The sequence below is a fragment of the Giraffa tippelskirchi genome, chromosome 6 (genome assembly GCF_054371585.1).
Source record: "Giraffa tippelskirchi isolate mGirTip1 chromosome 6, T2T-mGirTip1v1.2.pri, whole genome shotgun sequence".
Taxonomy (NCBI): domain Eukaryota; kingdom Metazoa; phylum Chordata; class Mammalia; order Artiodactyla; family Giraffidae; genus Giraffa; species Giraffa tippelskirchi.
The window spans coordinates 80,182,866-80,196,886 of NC_137280.1; the positions used below are offsets into that span (position 1 = coordinate 80,182,866).

The 14,021-nt window shown below is 43.4% G+C and overlaps 2 long non-coding RNA genes and 1 pseudogene across 3 annotated transcripts in view; 2 read left to right on the forward strand and 1 right to left on the reverse strand.

Moving 5' to 3' along the window:
• Positions 1 to 14,021, reverse strand: part of LOC145509242 (uncharacterized) — a 51,286-nt gene that overhangs the window by 16,105 nt on the left and 21,160 nt on the right. For both annotated transcript variants that reach the window (XR_014055938.1, XR_014055937.1), the window contains exon 2: positions 9,234 to 9,473. This is a non-coding gene — a long non-coding RNA (uncharacterized LOC145509242). The remainder of the gene's footprint in view (positions 1 to 9,233; positions 9,474 to 14,021) is intronic.
• On the forward strand, positions 645 to 2,854 carry LOC145509246 (uncharacterized). Its single transcript, XR_014055942.1, has 2 exons — positions 645 to 1,390; positions 2,112 to 2,854. It is a non-coding gene; the product is annotated as an uncharacterized LOC145509246 (long non-coding RNA).
• LOC145509241 (small integral membrane protein 15-like) lies at positions 13,227 to 13,451 on the forward strand (annotated as a pseudogene).

Here is a 14,021-nt window from a genome sequence, read left to right on the forward strand (position 1 = left end):
CTTGCTGGGTAGAGTAATCTCGGTTGTAGATTTTTCACTTTCATCATTTTATGTCCTGACATTCCCTTCTGGCCTGAAGAGTTTCTATTGAAAGATCAGCTGTTATCCTAATGGGGATCCCCTTGTGTGTTATTTGTTGCTTTTCCCTTGCTGCTTTTAACACTTGCTTTTTGTGTTTAATTTTTGTTACTTTGATTAATATGTGTGTTGGGGGGGGGGTTCACCTTGGGTTTATCCTGTTTGGAACTCTCTGGGTTTCTTGGACTTGGGTGGCTATTTCCTTCCCCATTTTAGGGAAGTTTTCAACTATTATCTCCTTAAGTATTTTCTCATGGCCTTTCTTTTCATCTTCTTCTTCTGGGACACCTATGATTCAAATGTTGGGGAGTTTAACATTGTCGCAGAGGTCTCTGAGGTTGTCCTCGTTTCTTTTAATTCTTTTTTCCTCTGCTTCATTTATTTCCACCATTCTAACTTCTACTTCACTTATCTTCTCTTCTGGCAGGTAGATTCTTTACCACTGAGCCACAGGGAAGCCCAGCCTCTTCTATAGGGATGAACTGAATCTACAACCTTACGCACTGGTGCCCTGTTTCAAACTATGGCCCCACACCCCTAAACAACACAGAAGGAGAATATAAGTGGTGTGAACAAAATGTCCCATCCACCTGGTCAATCCAGTTCAACCCACCTGTGCAATTCTGGCCTATCAAGTGCCACCCTCTGATGGTATCAGCAGGATCGTACATGAACATCTTGTTTAAAATATGATGAGCTTTATATGCTTAATTATCAAAATAATGGTCCACTGTCCCCTAACTGTTCAAGTACTAACAACAGTTATGTCCTTCAAGATTGTCCACTCTTAACATTTGTGAGACAGAAATTCAAGTTTGCATCCTTGGAGGATTTGTTTTCCTCTGCAGACACTCAAGCCATCATATTTTACAGAATTATGGCCAGACCCTGTCCTTTTTCAACCAAGCTATGACCTATAAATGCATTGATATGTCCATTTCAAAGGAGAGTGCACTATAGGGACTATAGGGGTAAGAGATTTTTTTTAAATCTATGACAGGACACTCTGGCTCACCACCAAACCCAGAGAGCACTAGGAATGATCTTAGCAAGGGCAGGGCTGACCACAGGACTGGTAGCTCCATGGGGAGGCTTTCCCCATCATAAAACAACACTGAGAAATCTTACCAGACAGCTTGATTATATGATTATAACAAGACTTAAAACCTCTCTTGTTTCTTTGGCTAACTCTCTTTTTCTTTCTCTCTCTCTTTTTTGTCTAACTCTTGATACCTTCTGGCAGAACAAGGTGGATGGAGCTTGTATGATAACGAGTACTTTCTGCTGCACCAGGATCAATGCAACAGGGCAGGTAGAAGTTAATATTAAAGAAGTATACACTCAAGCAGAATTGCTTCACAATTTTGTCAGGACCAATATCGCCTCCACTGTCTAGTCGACAGTTAAGGAAGTCCTCCTAAATTTAACCTGGTTCCTTCCCTTTCAAGGCCCTTTAATGGCTATTGGTGGTTCTTTTCCTTTTTGGCCCCCGTTGGTATAACTTTTTGGTTAAGTTTTTGTCTTCTGTGCTGTGCTAAGTAACTTCAGTCGTGTCCAACTCCATGTGACCCTATGGACTGTAGCCCACCAGGCTCCTCTGTCTGTGGGATTCTCCAGGCAAGAATACTGGAGTGGGTTGCCATTTCCTTCTCCAGGGGATTTTCCCGACCCAGGGATTGAACTGGCATCTCTTACATCTAACTTGCATTAGCGGGCTGGTTCTTTCACTAGCGCCACCTGGGAAGCCCGTTTTTTGCCTTCTAGGCTTCAACAATTTCAAGTAAAGCTCATGATGGCTCAAGGAATTCAACCCATTCCAGCAGAGGGCAGCCCAGATCCCAATAGGTCCTTGGAGAATAGTCAATGAGGGACTTATGCACCTCTAGGCTAGGCTAGGGTCTGTGGCCCCTGTACAGCAGGAAGAAGTTTTAGAAGAGATCTTTGGCCCCTTAAAGTAAGAAGTAGATGGGCCCCAGGCCAAGCAGCTGGTGCTTGTCAGGCTGAGCAAATAAGAGCTTGTCTCTTGCTGACAGATCAAGAAAAAGTTAACAGCAAGAGCAGAGAGAAACTAAGCTCTGCTGGAGTAAAAAAATAAAGATGACCACATCATTCATTCTTGAAGCCAAGACTTCCCCAACTGCACATGCAGAAAAGTTCAGAGAAGAGAAAAGTTCCTCAGGAGTCAAAAAGGGAAGGGGGCACTACCCTGTAATATGTCTCATCAAGCTTCCAGAAGCCCTTGTGCTGGGATCCATCTTGGTTAAAAGATATTCGTGCACACTAGGGAGTGCCTTGAGTGAGACCAGTTATGGGCAGCGAGCCAGGTGGTTGGCCAAAGGGTACAAAGAAAACTGACCCTATATAAATGATTAAACCACCCCTTCAGCGCACTCCTCTTTAGCAAGGACATCCACCCTCTTCTCTGAGTACATAGCTCTGCTTTGTTCTGTCCTAAATAAACTGCTTCTTGTATGCGCTCTCATGCATATGCTGCTGCTGCTCCTAAGTCGCTTCAGTCTTGTCTGACTCTGCAACCCCATAGACAGCAGCCCACCAGGCTCTGCCGTTCCTGGGATTCTCCAGGCAAGAACACTGGAGTGGGTTGCCCTTTCCCTCTCCAATGCATGAAAGTGAAAACTGAAAGCGAAGTCGCTCAGTCGTGTCCGACTCTTCGCGACCCCATGGACTGCAGCCTACCAGGCTCCTCCGTCCATGGGATTTACCAGGCAAGAGTACTGCAAATGAAGTTCTAATAAACTCAGTGCCTGTTTTACAATCTCAGTCTCTTTGTAAAATTCTTTTTTCAAAGGAGACAAGAACCAGTGCTCTACTTCTACCCATTAGTCCCTGGTGTTCTAGTAGTTAGGAATCCTGGTTTTCGCCCAGGTGGCCCAGGATTGAGTCTCAGATAGAGAACTATCTCACTTCAAGCCACCACACAGTTGTCACCTCGAGATCACCTTAACCCTTATAAATAAAGGGTAAAGAATCCCTCAGGGGGAATGACACAGGCTGGTACTTGAAACCTGAGACCTTTTGCTTCAATGTTTGCACCTGGACAAACCTCCCCTGGAACAACAAAATACAAAGAAACTATAAGGGACTAAAAATAATTGCATGTGTATGCACAGTTGGAACAAATTAAAAACAAGAACCCCACTGCCAATCCTGAGGAGCCAGGAGCAAAAACACAATATTGTACATGCACCCTGCACATGGCACCACCAAGAGGGTGGGCAGAGGACCCAAGACGCCTCCACTCTCATCCCTCATGAGGAACCAGCGGGCTCCCCCACCTCAGGGAACAAGGGAAACAAACTGTTACTTGTTTTTGCTCCCTCCTGCTGCAGCAGGATTCCCAATAAAGCCTTACCTGAATTTCTTGTCTGGCCTCTAGTCAATTGTTGTTGATTAAGGGGCCCAGACACCCTGGCTAGTAACAAAGTGTCTAGGGAAAGGGCTGGCGGAGGAGTGAGGTGAGCCTTCAGGACTGCTAAACTCTCACTGTGTCAAAGACACCTTAAGGCATCTGGAGGACTCCTGCTGAAAGCCATGTTTTAAAATGCATAACAAAGTATACTGTATTATAAAAAGACTACTAATGTGGAAACACAAATATCAAAATATAAAAACATACAAATTTGTGATATAGGAATACCTGGATTCTTTATTAAACTCATTAAGTTATAAGACAGGCATTATAAATAATGCCTCTGGATTAATAACTACCAGAAACATGAGATAGTAGCATGAAACTGCTATTGCGAAGTGTCCGTAACACCTTTAGTGAGTATGAAGATCCCTGTGATTTCCCTGTAACAGTCACAAACACTGCTAATTCTGCTGGACTTGGCTGCCTCCATTCATAATTGAAGGAAATTCCAAGTTTCAGTTAGATATTAGTGAAAATGAAGGATTTTTTTCCCCGTCATCTCAGCTCTTGGACCTCCCCAACTCTAGTTCTCTAGACCACAGGTTAAGATGCTCCACTGAAGAAGGATGGAAGGACTGGCCACCTCAAAGGCTATCCCAGCAACTCTCTAGGAAGGCAAGATGAGCTAAGAGCTGGCATGTATTCCCAACACAAAATGGCATTTTCACGCTGTAGGAAGCAAGAACAGTGGAGGAAGGGCCCACAGCCTGGGGTCCAGAGAGAAAGCAGAACTCTTCTGATCTATTGGGCTCCATCCTCCTTCCTAGGTAGGGGGCCAGAGTTGCTGTCTGCAGGCACAAGCAGCTGAACCATTAGCAGGGTGACAAGCAGAATTCACCTGTTTGAAAGTGCCCAGAGGGAGTCTGAGTTGCAAGCAGGCCCTGTAGAATTCATAACTGCAGGGGCACAGAGAGCAGTGGCAAACTGGCCCAGAGCCAGGCAACCACCAGTTTCCAGGGGAAAAATTAGGAATCCAGAGGCTACAATGAGGGACACCAGGGCCTACGTTTACCACCCCACCCCAGTAGTGGATAGAATGAATGAATGCATGCATGCAAGACATAATGAATCAAGGGACAGTACACTTTCCTTCACTGTGATGTCACCCCCTTAGGCTTCTTTCTTTCCAAGACTGTGTCACCTTTAGCCCCTTCTAATGGTAGTATCAGCTTTCATTTGGGATACCCGTTCTCCCCCTCAGGATACAATCTTAGCAAGACAGTCAGGCATGGCGCTGACCCTTTCTCAGCCCAGAGGTGGGTATGTGTCCCTAAGTGGATGTGTGACACAGAGAACTCTCTTCTGGAACTCTGAAGGGGCACTCAGGAGAAGGTACAGAAAGGCAGCCCAGTCGAGGGGTGAGAGGAGGTCTGGAAAGACTACCCTCCACCTCCACCTATAGCTGACCAACCTCAGCCATCAGTTTCGGTGTGTGGCCTCCCAAAGCCTGCTTACTGTTGTCCCTTCCCCCCTCTTTATCACTTCAGACCTCACATTCCCAAGGTCAATCACCATACTTCTCCCCAACCCTGCCCTGGACATTCCCATTTCTGACAGAGGCCCTATATCTACCAGATGTTAGGACAGAATTCTGTCTCCTTCCCAGCCCCCCTATTCCTGCTACTCCTTACCAAAGCCAGAGGGGAAGGGAACCCAGATAAACTTTCCAAATTTACAGCACTGACAGACCATCTCCTTAACTTTTACTATTTAATAATTTTCCTTAAACCAACTCAATTTTAAACTTACACATTTAGAAAAAATTTTAAACCCTTCTTACCATAGTCCAAGTGAAAAACTGTTATCCCTGCCATAAATAAAAAATGCCTGTGAAAACATGAGAACACTAAACAAGATGGTTTACTCCAGAAAGCTCAGACAAGCCAGTCTCAGTTAACAAAGTTCATTAGCAAGTAGAGAGCAGTACCACTGGGTCAGCATTGGAATCTAGTCTGCAGGAAAACTGAGGTCAGTCATTTAATCAGGCCCCAGGATCAAGCCCTGTCTCAGTTACTGGCCCTGCGTCACCTGCTCCTGGCAAAAACACACCTGCAGAGGGGAATGCCCAGAAACCAGAACACTCCAAGCCTTCTATACTGCTGCCTGGGATGGATGAGGAAGATAAATCCCCAACATCTACCAGTCTGGACTCACCCCCCACAAGAGGCCTCTCCCACCAGCTCTTCCACCCCCAAGAGTCCTGACAGGCAATGCTGGGTGCTGGGGACCAGGACTCCTAGAAATGGTGCCCAAGCAGAGAAATGGCAAGGGCCCTCCTCCAGTGCTTGCCCAGAGCCTGAGGACAAATCCCTTTCTTGCCTGTAACCCCACCTGATTCCACAAAGGGATGGGAAAGCCTGCAATTAGAATAAGTATGAATGTGCAAGCACCCTGTGGTCAGGGAGAGGAGGTGCTGGGCCCATCCCCCATTACTTTGCAGTTCCTCCTGTCTCCTGCCCACCTGCTCACGGCACCTGGGAGGCCAGCCCCACTCTGGACTAGTCACCAAGCTCAACACCCTTTACACCCACATACATTGGCACTTTTACTCTCAAAAACAGCCCACTTGCCTTTCACGGAGCAGGAGTGGCTCCTGGTCCTCGGCAAGTGTTTATCCAGTAGACTAGAGAAAATAATCCCCAAGGGGAGGGAACATTGGTGCAGGCAGCTGATACTGCACCTTATCCCAGCTGGAAGCAAAGCCAGGTCCAGCCACATCGCTCCCCATCCTGAAGCAGGAGACAGATGGACCCTAGGCTGAGCAGCTGGAATCTGTCTCCTGTGGACAGATACTTCAAAATAAAGATAATGGCAGGAGCAAGGAGGAGTTGAGTCCTGCCTGGATTAAAAAAGAGACCACATATTTCTCATTCTTGAGGTCAAGGAGACCTCCCAAACTACATATGTGCAGGAACTCCCATGTTCCTCAGGGATCAGAGAAGGGAGGGGGCACCAGATCATAATATGTTCTGTCAACTTCCCAGAGACCCTTGTGCTCGAATCCATCATGATTGAAAGATGAATGCACACACGGGGGGGCGGGGGGGACTTGAGTCAGATCAAATATGGATTCAGACAAAGCAAAATGACTGGCCAGAGGAGACCCAGAAGGACTGCCCCCATATAAGTAATTTAAACTACCCCAAAAATGCATGACTCCTTCCCTGAGCCCATGTGTCTATCCACGTGTACTTTTTTCCTCCTAATAAACGCTTTACTTGTTTCACCACTTTCCATCTCTTTGTTGAATTCCTTCTCCAAAGCAGAGAAAGAGCCAGGGCCCTACCTCTAGCAACTAGTCCCTGGTGGTCTTGGATAGGATTTTGCTCTTTCATCGACATGGCCCAGGGTCAATCCATATGCTGGGGAACTGATATCCTATTTCAAGCCACTGCTGGCCACAGCCACCCCAGAGCCACCTGAGATCACTCCCATTGTTACTAATCAGGGTTCTTGGTCTTCCTTAATCAACAGAAATTGACATGAAGCCAGACAAGAAATTCAGGCAAAGCTTTATTGCTATAGCAGGGTGTTAGCAAAAACAAGTAACAGATTCCCTTGCTTGCTCCACAACAGGGGGCAAGCTGGTTCCTTTCATGGGGTGAGCGTAGGGGTACGTCCAGAGCTTGGGCAGGAGGGGTGGCTTAGGTGGTCTGCCCACCCTGTTCACTGGGTTGACTGTAGGGGGCATTCACAGTATCCTGCTTTTGCTTCTGAAACCTTGGTTTTGCTCCCTGTTTTGCTCCTGGCTTTTCAGAAGCTTCAGTTGGGTTTTTTATCTTATCGTATCTTATTGTCCATAATTTGCCCCAACTGTGTATGTATGCAGTTATTTTTAGTCCCTTATAATTTCTCTGTATTTTGTTGCTGAAGATGTTTGTCCAGGTGCAAGCACTGCAGCAATGGGTCCCAGGTCCTAGCCTTTCCCACTGACTCCCAAGAGACTCTACACCCTTATTCCTAAGGTAAGAGGATGAAGGCATCCTCTGAAACTTCTTCCTGATGAGCAGGAGCCACAGACCCTAGCCTACCTGAGACGTGTATAAGTCCCTCACTGACTGTTCCAAGGACCTGTAGGGACCTGGGCCACTTTCCACTGCTATGGTTTGAATTCCTTGAACCATCATGAGCCTTACTTGAAATTGTTGGAGCCTAGAAGATACAAACTTAATCAAAAGCTTAAATAAACAAGGGCAAAAAGGAAAACAAAGGGCCTAGAAAGGGAAGAAATCAGTTAACATTGGGAGGGCTTCCTTAACTGTTGACTAGACAGGGGAGGCAATATCATCCTTGCCAAAACTACAATGCTATTCTGCTTGGGTTTATCTTTTTGTTAATCTCAGGGTTAAAGGTTGACATGTTTCTATTTTTAGAATGGAAGGTCTGGAACTATTGGTCCAGGTCTCCTTCTTGAACCAAAAAGTCTTAGTCACAGATTTACAACAGTAGGGAAGACAACAAAGCATTAGACAAAGTACAGCATAAAACAGTGTGACTGAAAAGAGAAGGCTTATGAGAAAATAAAAACTTCCCTCCATAAAGTTTTTTTTTTTTTTAAATTGGGGGATAATTGCTTTACAATGCTGTGTTAAGTTTCTACTGTACAACAGTGTGTATCAGCTATAAGTATACATACATCCCTTCTCTCTTAAGTCTCCCTCCTACCCCACACCCCCCCAGAAAGTTTTCCAAGAGAACAACCAGAGTTTTCAATTCCCCTTCCCATACCGAACACAAGGATTGTTAGTTAACTGTATTTGCTTTGGGTTTTGAACCGCTTCTATGAGACATAAAATCTCAGCCCCATATTTTACAGGGGAATTTTTTGCATTTAAAAAAATGCATTTTCCCCCCCAGATAGCTGCGTAAACATGTAAAACAACAAAAGCTGTGTATATATTTATAATTTTTCCTTCCCCTAAAGTTAAGTTTCGGTTAGGGCTATCAGTTCAGCCCTCTGGGCCAAAGTAGTTGGATAGCAAAGGTTTGCTTCTATAACACTAGGAGCATTCACAATCGCATACTCTGCTCTCCTGGCTCCATCTTTAATAAAACTGATGCCATCAACAAACCATTCTTCCTCAGACTTTTCTATGGCCTACTCTGTTAGAGCAGGCCTACAGCCATAAACCTGGTCAAGGGTTTTGAGGGAGGAATATGTTAGTTTGGGGGCTTTCAGCAGGTATCTGTGTAGCTGGGTTGAAGGTGTGGCCAGTTTTGAGGGTTACCTCTGGGGAGTCAAGGCTGGTATTTAATAAGACAGCCTTCAGTTAGCCAATGGTGGCTTTTAATCATCAGGACTCCTTGTATTGACAAGGGGCCTGGACTTCCAGTGTCTGTCCAAAGGTAAGCTTGTTAGCTTCTCCCACAATAAAACAGTGGCAGCTACTGCCCAGAGGTAGCCAGGCCAACCTCAGGCCATGGAATCTAGTTGTGTGGAAAAATAGCCTATAGGCTAAGGAACTGCTCCCAGCTTCTGTATAAGGACCCCAAAAGCTTTCCCTTGCTTTTCAGCCATGTACAAGATGAATGTCTTTTTTAAATGTGGAGGTGTGCTCACCCCTTCTCACAAGAACACAAGGATCACAACTAACTGCTGAACAACCACTGAACAAAAAAACACTGGAACATACCAAAAAAGATACCCTACCTCCAAAAATAAAAAGCCACAATGAAACTGCAGGAGAAGCATAATCACAATAAAATCAAATCTCATACCCACCAAGAGGGCAACCCACAATCTGGAAAACAATTGTACCACAGAAGTTCTCCCACTGGAGTGAAAGTTTTGAGCACCACATCAGGCTTCCCAGCCAGGGGGGGTCTGTCAATGGGAGGAGGAGTCCCCAGAGAATCTGGCTTTGAAATTCACTGGGATTTGATTGCAGGACTTCCACAGGACTGGAGAAAACAGAAACTTCACTCTTGGAGGGCACACATAAAGTCTCAGGCACATCAGGATCTAAGGGAAAAAAGTAGTGACCACATAAGAAAATGGGCCAGTCCTAGCTGCTAGTATTGGAGAGTCTCCTGCAGAGGCAAGGGGGAGCTGTGGCTCACTGTGGGGACAGACTCACTGGCAGCAGCAGTTCTGGGCAGCACTCATTGGCATGAGCCCTCCAGGAGGCCACCATGTGCCCCACAAAACAGCGTGAGGGCTCCAGTACTGCGCTGCCTCAGGCCAAACAACCGACAGGAAGGGAGCACAGCTGCACCATCAGCAGACAAAGAGATTAAAGTTTTATGGAGCACAGTGCTGCCAACCAGTGTGATAAGACACAGCCCTGCCATCAGTCCACCCGATCAGGATGCTTGCACAAACCTCTTTCATAGCCTCATCCATCAGAGATCAGACAGCAGAAGGAAGAACTGCAGTTTTGCAGTCTGCAGCACAGAAACCACAATCACAGAAAGTTAGACAAAATGAAACGGCAGAGGAATATGTCCCAGATGAAGGAAAAAGATAAAACCCCAGAAAAACAACTAAGTGAAGTGGAGTTAAGCAATCTTCCAGAAAAAGAATTCAGAATAATGATAGTGAAAAAGACTCAAGATCTCAGAAAAAAGACAGACAGGAATTGAGAACATGTAAGAAATGTTTAACAAAGACCTAGAAGAACTAAAGAACAAACAAAGATGAGCAATACAATAACTGAAATGAAAAATACACTAGAAGGAATTAATAGCAAAATAACTGAGGCAGAAGAACAGATAAGTAACCTGGAAGACAGCGTGGTAGAAATCACAACCACAAAACAGAATAAAGAAAAAAGAATGAAAAGAAATGAGGACGGTCTAAGAGACCTCTCGGGCAACATTAAACACACCAACATTTGGATTATAGGAATCCCAGAAAGAGAAGAGAGAGAGAAGAGACCTGAGAAATTGTTTGAAGAAATAATAGCTGAAAACTTCCCTAACATGGGAAAGGAAACAGGCAGCCAAGTCCAGGAAGTGCAGAAAGTCACAGGCAGGATAAACCCAAGGAGGAACATGCTGAGACATGTAGCAATCAGAAAAAAAAATTAAAGAAAAGAAGAAATATTAAAAGCAACAAGGGAAAAATTAACAAATAACATACAAGGGAACTCCCATAAGGTTATAATTTGGTTTTTCAGCAGAAATTTTGTAGGCCACAAAGGACTGGCATGATATATTTAAAATGATGAAAGTGAAGAACGTAAAACTAAGAATACTCTACCCAGCAAGGCCCTCATTCAGATTTGACAGGGAAATTCAATTTTTACAGCCACACAAAAGCTAACAGAATTCAGCACCACCAGACCAGCTTTGCAATAAATGCTAAAGAAACTTCTCTAGGTGGGAAAGAGACCAACAACTTAAAATAACCTTGTACATATACAGACTGCTATATCAAACCATCATGGGAACAGCTAACCCCAAAACTACAATAGATACATACACAAAAAAGAAAAACCCAAACATACATTAAAGATCGTCATCAAACCACAAAAGAACAAAAGAGGAAAGGGCTAAAAAAGACCTACAAAAAACACAAAATCATTAAGAAAATGGCAATAGGAACATACATATCAATAATTACCTTAAATGTAAATGGATTAAATGCACAAGACAAAAGACACAGACTGGCTGAACAGATACAAAAACAACACCCATATATATGCTGTCTACAAGAGACCAATTTCAGACCTAGGGACACATACAGACTACAAGTGATGAGATGGAAGAAGGTATTCCATGCAAATGGAAATCAAAACAAAGGTGGAGTAGCAATATTCATTTCAGATAAAATAGACTTTTAAATAAAGACTGTTACAGGAGACAAGGATGCTACATAATGATCAAGGGATCAATCCAAGAAGATAGAACAATTTTAAGTACATATGAAGCCAACACAAGAGTACCTCAATATATAAGGCAAATACTAACCACCATTAAGGGAGAAATTGACAGTAACACAATAATAGTGGGGGACTTTAGCACACCACTTTCATCAATGGACACATCATCCAGACAGAAAAATCAATAAGGAAACATAGACCTTAAATTAGATCAGATGGACTTGATATTTATAAAGCATTCTATCCAAAAGCAGCAGAATACAATTCTTCTTGTGTGCACATTGAACATTCTCTAGGATTGACATGTTGGGCCACAAAGTGAACCTCAATAAATTTAAGAAAATTGAAATCATATCAATCCTCTTTTCTGACCATAACACTATGAGATTAGAAGTAGACTACAAGAAAAAAACTACAAGAAAAAAACTGTAAAAAGCACAAACAGTGGAGTTTAGTGGAGGCTAAACAATATGCTACTAAACAACTAATAGGTCCCTGAAGAAATCATAGAGGAAATAAAAAAATACCTAGAGACAAAAATGAAAAGCAAACAAAAACGAAAGCACAATGATCCAAAATATATGGGATGAATTTCCACATGTCACATGGCATCGCCAAAAACAAACTAAAAAAAAAAAAAAAAAACAACAGAAAACCAAACAAACAAAACCTATGGGATACAGCAAAAGCAGTTGTAAGAGGGAAGGTTATAGCAATGCAATCTTCAGAAAACAAGAAAAATCTAAAATAAACAACCTAAACTTAAAGCAACTAGAGAAATAATAAACAAAACGTAAAGTTAGTAGAAGGAAGAAATCATAGGTTGGAGCAGAAATAAATGAAAATGAAATAGAGATGAAGTAAACAACAGAAAAGATCAATGAAACTAACAGCTAGTTCTTTGAAAAAATAAACAAAATTGATAAACCTTTAGCCAGATTCATCAAGAAAAAAGGAGAGGGCTTCAAACAATAAAATTGGAAATGAAAAAAGAGAAGTTACAACTGACTCTACAGGAATACAAAGGGTTATAAGAGACTAGGACAAGTAACTGTATGTTAATAAAATGGGCAACCAGGAAGAAACTGACACAATTCTTAGAAAGGTACAGTCTCCCAAGACTGAACCAGGAAGAAATAGAAAATATGAACAGACCAATCACAAGCATTGAAATTGAAACTATGATTAAAAACTCTCAACAAACCAGGACCCTGTGGCTTCACAGGCAGTCTATCAAACATTTAGGGGAGAGCTGACACCTATCCGTCTACAACTGTTCCAAAAAATTGCGGAGGAAGGAAAACTCCTGAACTTACCCTGTGAGGCCACCATTACCCTTATACCAAAACTAGCCCAAGCAGTGAGTCGGGAATGGGAGTCGGAACCCACCATGCCCCGTGAGATGTAGGGGAGGCGGGTGGAGGCCGGTGAGGTTGTTTTGCCCCGGTGCTCGTCGGAGATGGCCACAGCGCAGCTGCGCCCGGCAGCCCAGGGTGTGGTGGGGATGACCCCTGATTCCCGGGGACCGCCGGCTGCCCCAGTGGTGAGGGTGAGGAAGTTAGAGTGAGCGAGGGGAAAACACAAGGAAGGGAAAGTGAGGGTGGCTGGCTGTGAGGTGCCATCAGCTTCAGGTGCCATGCGGGTCTGGTCCGAAGATCAAGTCTGGTCAATTCTTTTCGGAAGGAAGAATAATAATATTTATTCCTTGGTGTGGAAGGCGCTTGCACTTGGGGTCCAAAATTGAGGTGCATGGGAGTATATAGAATTTAAGCCTTCTCTCAGAAGTGCATTGGTAGAGTTAAAGAAAAAGCTAGGTCATCTGAAATTGTGACTGGATGCTAATCCCAGGACAAAATTAGAGATCACTACTCAAGCATAAGGCCTCCACAAAGATGTTTGATTTAAAGGCTTTGGCTGAGTATGTTGTGGAATGGGCTGCAAAGGACCCATATGGCTTCCTTAAAACAGTTATTTTGGCTCTGACTCCATTGTTTCTAGCAAGTGCTGTGTGGTCTTAGAAATTGGCCAAGATGATTGAGGCCAGGGAAAAAGAGCAAAAGAAGAAACAAAAACGTCAAGAAAATATTGCAAAAGCTAAACGACTAAAAAAGGATTGAAGGAATGTACAGGCTGTGTGTCCAGAGGAAAATTGTTTGGAAAATTATGCATCTTTGAAAGGACCCGTTAAGGTTTCTTTTTGGATCTTATGACAGTATTACTAAAGGAAGTCTGAGTATATGGAAGAATCATGTTAGTTCTCACCTGTACTGTAGCAACTTTTTGGCTTCGGTCTAGAAGTCTGTTGACAGTTACTGTAATTGGCATTTATTATGCTACAAATTCTTATAACTGACTTTCATTTGCCTTTTTGCAGCTTTTGTATAAATACTAAATGAAAACATCCTGTGGAGAAAAGTGGCTTTAGATTATGAACTCTATTCAAATAATGACTTCAAATGGGGTCCTGTTCTGGACAAAGGAGATTAAGAATGTAAAAATCAGAATTGTTCTGAGCAGAAAAGCATGCTTTGGCTTAAAAGATGTATGGTGTATTACATCTCATCATTATTACGTATCTCTTAGAATAGAATCATTTTTGGTTTCCTTGAAGCGAAATAATATTATTCAATGAGTACTTCTATTTTCTGTATTTTTCTCATTTTTGCTTTTGAGATACTGGTAATTAC